General features: G+C 39.2%; 1 long non-coding RNA gene across 1 annotated transcript; it reads left to right on the forward strand.

The window, feature by feature from the left end:
* The first annotated feature begins 155 nt into the window (after window positions 1-155).
* Window positions 156-10,182, forward strand: LOC138203480 (uncharacterized). The gene is made up of 3 exons (XR_011178723.1): window positions 156-243; window positions 1,612-1,718; window positions 3,084-10,182. It is a non-coding gene; the product is annotated as an uncharacterized lncRNA (long non-coding RNA).
* The last annotated feature ends 515 nt before the right edge of the window (window positions 10,183-10,697 follow it).

The following is a 10,697-nucleotide window of genomic DNA, read 5'->3' on the forward strand; positions in this document are numbered from 1 at the left end:
ACTGAACTTTGACTGTTGTAATACTGTCATATGATTGCGTATCTGTTAAATTATCTTTAATTCTTCGACCTTTTATTGTGAAAGTAAGCGCGCCTCTATTTTGTCATCACTTCCTGCAAGAGCGGCGGACGCTTCCCCTCTCAAACGAGGAAACCAGTTAATAAACAGAGAAGTTGTCCGGCTAACGGCTTGTTGTGTGTACAAATGAGAAGAAATCCTGCGTGATCGATCAGCCTACAGGAGGTAAGCCTGCTCCTGATCATGCGATCGATTGCGTGTGACTGCAAAATGTCGATGTTCTGGCGTTATGAGGCGGTTTCAGTCGCAGGTTGCCATGTTCTGGGAGAAAATAGTTTCCAGTTGCACTAATAAATAGCATACCAAGCATTGATTGCGTGTTTCTTTCACTGACCGATTTTTTTTTTTTTTACCCGTAATTACACTAACGTAGTATTTTTAGTACTCTTACTTGAGTAGTACTTGAATTTTGGACAGGTGAACGTGTTTGTGTGCCCTCTGTTCAACGCGCACAATACGCACACGGATAGCTTCTGTCCAACAGCTTATGGTCGTACGAGTGAAATATAAACACTTCTGGGTTGTTGGGTTGTTTTTTTTTGCAGTTTTCTGCGGGAATGTTAAAAAATATTAACATATGATTTTACATAATTTAGATTTTTGTAAAAATAAAATTTAAAAAAAACCTGTTATGTCAGTCTTTTTCCGTGTAAAGTCATCAAAATCGCTACACATTGAAATTATTTCTTGTTTTCTATACCACAAATCTTAATTTATGAATATATGCTTTTAGATCATTTTTTTTAAGGATTTTTTTTTTTTTTTTTTTTAAATGAAAATGAATCAATAACTTCTGTCTTTTTCTGTTAAGTCACCAAAATCACTCCACGTGGGAATGATCTCCTGTTGGTTATACCAATACTTTTAGTTTATGAATACATGCCTTTCATTAATTTTTGTGCGGTGCAGGAACAGCAGGAAACGCTAAAGATTTATTCTGTTTGTGAAGTCACAAAAAAAAAAGCTACATTTTGCTGCATTTTACTGTACAAGTTAACGCCTCTCCGTGTCATTCCTGATTTCCATTGAAGATCTCCTTTTATTCTCTTGAAAGAACAAAACTTATTTTTACTTTTTGAAATATACTCATAACCTCTTTGTAACTTACTCAATTTATTCTAAACCAGTTCACGCTGAAATACCAGCAAAACAAATGCCTGGATTACCCATGACAAGACTAAAATAAAACAAAGTCAAAAGTGGTATTTGGTCAGTAAAACTGTTATTACTATTTAAGTATTGTAAACATGTCTTCTTTTTTTTTTTAACAGAGTTTACAGCTTTGTGTTTAAATACTATAGCAGATTGACAAGAGTATCCCATATAAAACTTTAAGAATTAGGACTAACTGTTGTAATTTGAAAATATATGTGTGGTTAACCATCTCACCTGCATCGAAGTGTAGCACACATTCTTGGTCTCCCACCAAGTGGATGAGATCGTCTCAAACAGGATCGCAGCTCTGGTTCCTGTGTTTTTGTGTGCTGTAGAAACAATAAATGCATGAATTTACAAATGTTCTGTTTTATACAGGGACACATCGCTCGCACCATTCCTTCACCAGTTGGATGGATGTCCATCTAGTATCCCAGAGATTGGGCCAGACATGTAGGAGGACGACTTGGCCAATGGTTTGCAAGGTAGGTAGCAACCTTAAAAGTCCCATGTTTTACACTTTTCCAGCTCGACCCGACCCGCTGTCAAAGCCAACTAAACCTGCCCAACGCTCAAACCGCCAACATTATCCTGTATCATGTACAGTGTATAGCGCAGCATCCATGGCCTATCACAGAGTCCTATTGAGTGCATGTTTCACAAAAAAGACAGGCAACAAGGTTTGAATGAGCCACTGAAGGCAACAGCAATGTGAACAGTCTGCCACCGTGTCGTTTTGGGCTGTTTGCTCAAGCGTAACTGTAAGACATTGATTCATATGCCTAATCTATCTTCGCCCAACAGCGTCTGGGTCTGGGCTACTAAATAACCAGATGAATTGTTTCAAACTGTGTTCTTTATTCTTAAATGGCTGCCAGCAAAAAAAAAGTAACCCTTCATTAAAGACATGAACCTGCTGTCTCACATCTTTGTAGAGAACTTACACAAGGTAAATGTCTAAATGTGCAGGTCTACACTATCTTTTTAGCCTGTTGATGGTTGGCAACGTGAAGAAGAATAATATAGTCCAGAATTCCAGGATTTCAGCTATTTTAATGTGCTTCCACTGCTCAACCAGCTGAAGTGAAAGTTCGCTAATTGGAACAGTTTGTTGCTGGAATGCATTTTCCTGCTCTTGTGTTCATGGAGAGTAGATGGTTTATATAACATGATCCCTCAAAGAGAAAAGGATGTCCTCCTGGACAAAAATATTCATAACTTAGTCTTAACAATGCTTTGTCATTTTTTTACACAATCCACCCAAACCTGTGATATTTGCTGAAATGCTGAGCCACCCGATCCATGCTTAAACTCGAGGGACGTGCAGGTTATGTGAGCTGTCCCCCTTGTTTTTGTACTTATTTTGCACGAGGGCACATTTGCCTGTAACATGAGCATGTATTTGAGGCAATACACAATATAGTTTTACCATTTTGATATTCCACTGCTTGTCAGTTGGTGGCATTTCTGCATAATATAATGCAGCAGTGCAAAATGTTTTAAGGCTGCGACAGATGAGAAAGTTCCTTATTCCTCAGTCCTTCCTGTTTGGCTCACTGACCGAATGTTCACCCAAAAACAAAGTCAAAACTATTGCCAGATGTAACCGTAACCTTTAAAGTAACCATATCCTCAAATTGTTGTTTTCATACCAGTGGTTCAAAACCCCAAAGTATTAAATTAATGACAAAAAAGAGACACATTTGCCAATTCTCCTACTTAAGAGATGATACATTATCTGGTATTCTAGATTGAGAAATGTTACAAACTTAATACATGTAGATTTTTTACAATAAAAGGTTGAAATATTGCACATATCATTTGTATTTTTTTTGCTGGACTAAATACAGATATAGAAGACAGACGATTGAGAGGATGGACAACAGGGACACGTGCTGTCTGAAGAACAGAAAGAGGATGGAGGCGGACACAGTATGGCAGTGGCGCATTATGCACGTAAAGAAATATTCCAGAAGCCCAGAACCATTCTATTACAGCCATAAAATGGGATTAGACTTTAATCTTTCATCTACTACACAGAAAAAACTGCATTTACAATTATTGACAAACGGTGTCATACTTGAGGTCTGTGACTTTGCCAAAACTGTTAACAAGAGTAAAAGGCATTTTATCACAAACATTCTGGAGAACAATTTTGATCTGAGATTTGAAAATGAGCAACAGAGGACAAATTTTACAGCTCAAATTCAGCACGAACTCAAAGACCTGATCAGAAAATCTCCAAAAGATACACATGAAGTTTTTACTCTTTTTGACACATCCTCTGTGCCAGAATGTAGCAGCAACAAGGCATCTACAGAACATCAGTGTGACGGTTTCCTGGAGGAGATGGAGGAGGACGATGATGACAGTGAACTTGAAGACTTATTTAAGAGTTCACAAACGCCGTCTGTGAAAACGAAAGAAGAGATGGATGGACGACATGTTGATGATAAACATGAAACGGAGTTTTCAGAAACACAGTTAACAGAAGAAGACAAAGAGGATGTTCTTCCTCCCTCGTTCCCTCGTTGTGAAGAAATTGGCTTGAACTTGGACGTCGGGTCAAAACAAAGTCTTGATCCACGTTTATTGACAAATGGCGTGATGTTAGAACTAGAAGACATCACTCGAATTCTGACTGCATCCTACAGCTCCATTGTTCTCAGTGTGTTGGAACACAATTTTGAACTGGATCTTAAAAGTCAACGGGGAAGAGATGAAGTTTGGTTCATGATATCACAACTGCTCAGAAGGAGAAAACGACTTTCCACCGCTGGTATCAAATTAACTCAAGAGTTTAAAGGGGAGTTCTTTTCATGTCAGACAAATCCTCATAAGAGATCCCACGGTCTAGGGCTGTCCAACATTGAAGAGTCTAAACAAGGAGACAATCTATGGAAGTTGCGTGCTAACCGTGTAAAAAAAATCCTCCTTGTACTTGACAAACAGTGCCGTTTGTTGGGGAAAATAAGGAATTTCCATTTAGAATTCAATGTTGGATTTGGGCCCAAACAAAATATCAGTGCTGACTATTTGACTGATTCAGTTCTAGTTAAAGTTGCACGATTTGCCTTAGATATGAGTTCATCCCAGCAGGAATTCATCATGGAGATTCTGGAAAACAACTTTGACTTTGGTCTGCAGAGCAAATACCATAAACATCGATTTGCATGTGAACTTATGGACAGAGTGAGACAGCTAAGAAATTGCGAGGATGCAGTCAAATTCTCAAGGGAGGTTTTTGAACTTCCTAATTCCATGTCTTCCATTAAAATGACACATCAGAGAATGGGCAGTGTCAAACCTGAACTCGACAGATTATCAAGAATGAGGCCGTGTGATGTTGCTGCCACGTGCGCTCTTGATTCACCTGCTGAAGCAAAACCGGATTTACATGCTGAAGTAATTTCAAATCAGAGTGTGGAACATTATCCCTTCTGCAAGGAGATTGGTCTGAAGCTAAATGTGAAAAATAGCAGAGAAAAAGTAAAACTTGATGTCAACAAACTGACCAAAGGAGCAATGACCGAAGTGACGAACTTTGCAGAAAAGTTGTGTGGAACTTTTCAGCAGATTTGTATTGATATCCTCAGACACAACTTTGATCTTGATTTGCCGAGTGTAGATTCTGACCTTGCTGGAAATATTCTTGCGTATATTCCTGTTGTAATTGAGCAAAGAAATCTAGCAACCTGTGTTGACCGTGTGACCTGGAAGCCTAAAAGAAGTCATGGCTCAATAGTGACTAAATTGCTTTGCCACAACAACGCAAATTTAACAGCTTGTAGTAGTGGCTCCACTCAGGCAACCGTAGACCAAAATGTAAGCAAATCCACTTTCACTGAACAAAAAAATGACTCCAATTCACTGATGTGGAATTTGCGAGCTAATCACGTTCAGCAAATGCTCTCAGCACCTCATGGAGAAGATTGTCCACTTTATTCTTACTCCAGATGTAAGAAACTAGGCATCGATTTCAATGTAGCATCTGGAGTCAAACAAAATCTTGATCCAAAATTACTGACCAATGGCATCATGGTTGAAATTTACACTTTTGCCACAGAACTGCTGTCAGATGCAAAACATTTCAGCACAGAGATACTGGAGTATAACTTTGATCTAAATTTGAACAGTGAGATGTATCGCAGCGCCTTTGCAGACGAACTTGGGAGACAAATGATAGTAACGAAAAAGAAAAGATCATTTGTATCTCTAAAGCAAGAGCTTTTTGAACTTCCTGACGTGAGATGTTTAGAAGAATATAATCCACACTGCCTCAAATGTTATCAAGATAGAAATTCTAAGCTTCGTCAGGATGTATCTGACTCTGGTCTCATGCTTCCTGGGCATCCACATGCCATGACTGACATTGTCTCTGTTGATGCAAACTGCACAGCACAAAAGCCTGCAAAGAATTCAACATCTATTTCCCAAACATCAGAGGAGATGTTAACAAGCTCTTACCATCACTGCAAGGAAATAGGTTTAAGCCTGTGTGTGGACAAAGATCACCCAAAACGTAAACTCGCCACACACGTTTTGACAAATGCAGTTATATCTGAGGTGTATTCTTTTGCCAAAAAACTGTGTGGAACAAAAATTAAGATTGTTGCTGATATCCTTGACCACAACTTCAACTTGGACACACAGCGGCAACAAAAGAATCCTGCAGAGCTGTTCAACAGACTGCCTCCAAATGCTGGGGAACCTGCCTGGTTCAATGAAGTTTTCGTTATCTACCAGCCTTCTCACAGAGCTCCTCCCGTTAGGAGTAACTGGACAGAGATAAATGACACGCAGAGAAGTGAAAGGAAGGAAACATTCAGAAAAAGGCAAATGGAAATGCAAAAAAAGAAGGAAGGTGACATGCTGCAAAGACTAAATCATCCCACTGCTTTGTGTACCAGTCAAACAGCAGAGGGTGACTTTAACTACATGTGTCCTGTAGAAGCGGACGACATCACAGATTCAGAAATCAGTGGAAATGAGGATCCCTGTCGAACCCCAACAAGTTCTGACATCCCTCGAGAATCACTATCGGGTTGTGTGGGGGTACTCGAGCCTTTACTCACCTCCATCAATGGTTCTTCCAGTTTACCAAATATAAACGTAGATATGAACCCACCATTTGCAAGTCAGCCTGATAAAAGTAGGCTGCCAGGACACGAAGAGCAGACACGGATTCCAACAAATGTATTAAATGAATGTGACATGGAACCAGAGGAAATGGGAACAGAGAGCGACTTGTGGAAGTTGCGTGCCTACCGTGCAAATCAAATCCTTGCACAAGACAAACAGTGCTATGTGATTGGAAATTCAAGGAAAGTGAATGTAGAATTCAATGTTGGATTTGGACCCAAACAAAATCTCAGTGCTGACTATTTGACTGATTCTGTTCTACTTAATATTGCACGATTTGCCGTAGATATGAGTTCATCCCAGCAGGAATTCATCATGGAGATTCTGGAAAACAACTTTGACTTAGGCCTGCAAAGCAAATACCATAAACATCGTTTTGCATGTGAACTTATGAAGAGAATAACACAGCTTAAAAATTGTGAGGATGCAGTCAAATTCTCAAGGGAGGTTTTTGAACTTCCTAATTCCATGTCTCCCATTGATATGACACATCAGAGAATGGGCAGTGTCAAACCTGAACTTGGCAACATATTGACAGAGAGGCAGTGTGATGTTGCTCCCACATGCACTTTTGTTTCACATCCTGAGCCTAAAGCGGATTCACTCGCTGAAGCAATTTCAAAGAATCGTGTGGACTGCTATCGATTCTGCAAGGAGATTGGTCTGAGGCTACATGTGAACACCAGTCAAGGAAATAAAAAACTTGATGTCAACAAACTGACCAAAGGAGCAATGACCGAAGTCACAAACTTTGCAGAAAAGTTCTGTGGAACATTTGAGCAGATTTGTATTGATATCCTCAGACACAACTTTGATCTCGATTTGCCGAGTGTAGATTCTGACCTTGCTAGAAATATTCTTGCGTACATTCCTGCTGCAATTGAGCAAAGAAATCTAGTAACCTGTGGAATCCATGCAAAAGCAAAGCCCAAAAGGAACTACGACTCAATAATGACAAAACTGCTTTGCCAGAAAAAAGAAAGTTTAGAAGCAAATAGTACTGGCTCTATTCAGACAACCGTAGACCAAAATGTAAGCAAATCCACTTCCCCTGAACAAAATGATGACTCCAATTCACTGCTGTGGAAATTGCGAGCTAATCATATTCAGCAAATCCTTTCAGCGCCTCATAGAGAAGATTGTCCACTTTATTCTTACTCCAGATGTAAGAAACTAGGCATCGATTTCAACGTAGCATCTGGAGTCAAACAAAATCTTGATCCAAAATTACTGACCAATGGCATCATGGTTGAAATGAATACTTTTGCAACAGCACTGCTGTCAGCTGCAAAACATTTCAGCACCGAGATACTGGAGTATAACTTTGATCTAAATTTGAACAGTGAGCTGTATCGGAGCGCCTTTGCAGACGAACTTAAGAGACAAACTAAAGTAATGAAAAATAAAAGATCCTCGGTATCTCGAAAGAAAGCACCTTTTGAACTTCCTGACTGGAGATGTTTGGAGGGATATACACCACACTGCCTCAAATGTTATCAAGATAGAAGTTTTAAACTTTGTCAGGATGAAACTAACCCTGGTCACATGCTTCATGGAAACTGCACAGCACAAAATCCTGCAAAGAATTCAACCTCTATTTTCCAAACTTCAGAGAAGGTGTTAACGAGCTGTTACCGTCACTGCAGGAAAATAGGTTTAAGCCTGTGTGTGGACAAAGATCACCCAAGAGATGAACTTGACACACATGTTTTGACAAATGCAGTCATGTCCGAGGTGTATTTGTTTACCAAAAAACTGTGCGGAACTAGACACAAGATCATCAATGATATTCTTGAGCACAACTTCAACTTGGACATGCAGAGCCTACAAATAAATCCTTCATTTTTATTCACCAGAATGCCTCCAAATGCTGGAGAGCCCGCTTGGTTCAGTGAAGTTTTTGTTATCTACCAACCTTCTCACAGAGATCCTACAGTTGGGAGTAAAAGTAAAGAGCAAAATGTGATCAAGACAAGTGAACGGAAGGAAACGTTCAGAAAAAGACAACTGGAAATGCAAACAAAAAAGGAAATTGCAGTGCTGCGAAGCATTGATTCAGGTGCCAAAAGATTGAAGAAAAATGAAGGCGCAAGAGAACACCTCTTTCCCATCTGCAATGAAATAGGTCTGGACCTCGATGTGACATCAAAATCAGGAGACAAAGAAAAACTGGACTTGAATCTCCTGACAACATCTGTAGTTTTGGAGATGCATAAATTTGCATCGTATAAAACAAGACACTATCTCCCAAACACTTTGTATGAGATCTTAGACTATAACTTTGATCTTAGCTCACAACATCCCAGGTGTTGGGAATTTGCCATAGCTACTGCAAGCAAAATCAGTGCCTTTGTCAAAACATGGAGGAATCATGCATCTAGCCGAGTAGAAAAGGTCTTTAAGTTACCATTTGTCATCAATCCCATGTCATCAGAAAGGTCAACACAACAACAAAACAAGAACAGAGGGAACTCCTCCTCGGAAGAACCACACAGACAAACGAACGAACAATCTTGGTTCGAGTGGACACAGTCTCAACCAGATCATTGGACGAAAATGCAGATGAATGATAGTCCCATGAGGGCAGGTTGTGACAGTCTTCTCCATGGAAACATCCAGATCAAACAAGAGGAGTATGATCCATATTATGCTGATATGAATTTAGAACTGGACACTGAGGAGGAATATCATCCATATTGTGATGATGTCAAAACAGAGTCAATCTCAGAGGACGACAATGATTTAGTCCATGGTGAACCCGCAGGATCCCTTTGGATTAATAAATGTCTGATTTCCAAAAGTGGTACAGAAAAAGAATCAGAAATGGATGATTTCCAGCATTCCTCCCTGCCTGCAGCACAAGTACCTGAAGGAGATGATATGCAAGACGAAGATACAAACACTGAGAGGCTCATAAAAACAGAATCGGACACTGGTGATGTCAAGTGTTTTGTCCCACTTGAACGAGGAGGATCCCTGGAATACTCCATGGTGACCATCGGTCAGGACACTGAAAGTACATTGTTCAAAGAGGAGCAAGAAAATGTGCCAGTTGAGTCATACCATTACGGAGTTATTTCAAACACAGGAAGTGAAATGGACATCAAACAGGAAGATCAACCATCATAGTGTACAGATGAGGAAGGTTTTTTTTTTTTTTTTTTTTTTTTTATATCAAACACATCAGCAGTAATAGATGTTGACTGTTACAGGAGGGTGTCTTGACTTATTCCAAAGCTGCGAGAGTGTAAACTTTATGATGATGAAAAAGCTGAGGTGTGGTTGTAGAGCTTAAACGGATAGAGGGGAGTAAGCTGCAGTGCTGGTGGCTGCAGCATTGAGCCGATGCACCACAGTTAGAAACGATTTAGCGTATTTCTTTATTTCTTTATGATTCTGTGGGGTGTTTTTGGTACAGTCATTTGTAAATAGAATTTTGAAAAAAGATTATATTATATTAAGATTTACTTTGTTGATTTCTGATTATTTTCATGCAGCCATTTAGACATCAGGCACTGTTTAAGTTAAAGTGCTTATTTTGTTCTTTAATGTTTTTTTCATTTTATTCTGTATCAGTGTTCTACTTGCCTTGTGCAATCATTCAAATCTTTTTTTTTATTTTTTTTTATTTTTGGTGATTTACCAAGGAGAAGTAACCGTAATGAAAATGACTGTAAATTACTGAAACATTTTGGACATTTCTTGAACATGTAAAGTAACTACATGATGTATCCGTACGTGGAACATTGGAGCACTTTATTGCTCAATACTGTTATTGTACTTTCTGTATAAAGTTTTCAAAGCGTTTTGGCTTGTGAGTTCTTGACTGATCGCCTAATATAGTGCAAATGAATCTCAGACATTTGATTTTGACATATCAATACTTTAAGAGCATTTAACATCTTTTATCAAACTGCCACATCGTCAGCTCAATCAATCAGGGCAAGTAAGGATGTTGCTGTTAATTTGTCGATGTAATACTAAAATTGAGCTGTTGGCTGTGCTCCAGACCAGCAGCCTTCTTGTTTTGTTTGGGGACTTATCAAACTCTGTGAACCTAATTTACTACACATTCATCTCAGAGGAACTCGCCCACCACACAGGCCTGATGGCAAAAACAAGAAATTATTTTTAAATGGATTCAGGGTTTAATACCAAACTGTTGTGCGTGTCTTTGTGTGTGAATTTCGACCGAATAGTGTCGTTTCATATTGTGCACTTATGACATTTGAATGCATCATTTGCAAACACATTTCGATTTGGTTGCTTATTTTACCTAAAAATTAACGTGTTTTCACGCCCTCCCTTTCACACAATAAATA

Source organism: Embiotoca jacksoni, unplaced genomic scaffold (genome assembly GCF_022577435.1).
Source record: "Embiotoca jacksoni isolate LCO1_2020_lvr unplaced genomic scaffold, fEmbJac1.0.p SCAF_23, whole genome shotgun sequence".
Classification (NCBI taxonomy): domain Eukaryota; kingdom Metazoa; phylum Chordata; class Actinopteri; family Embiotocidae; genus Embiotoca; species Embiotoca jacksoni.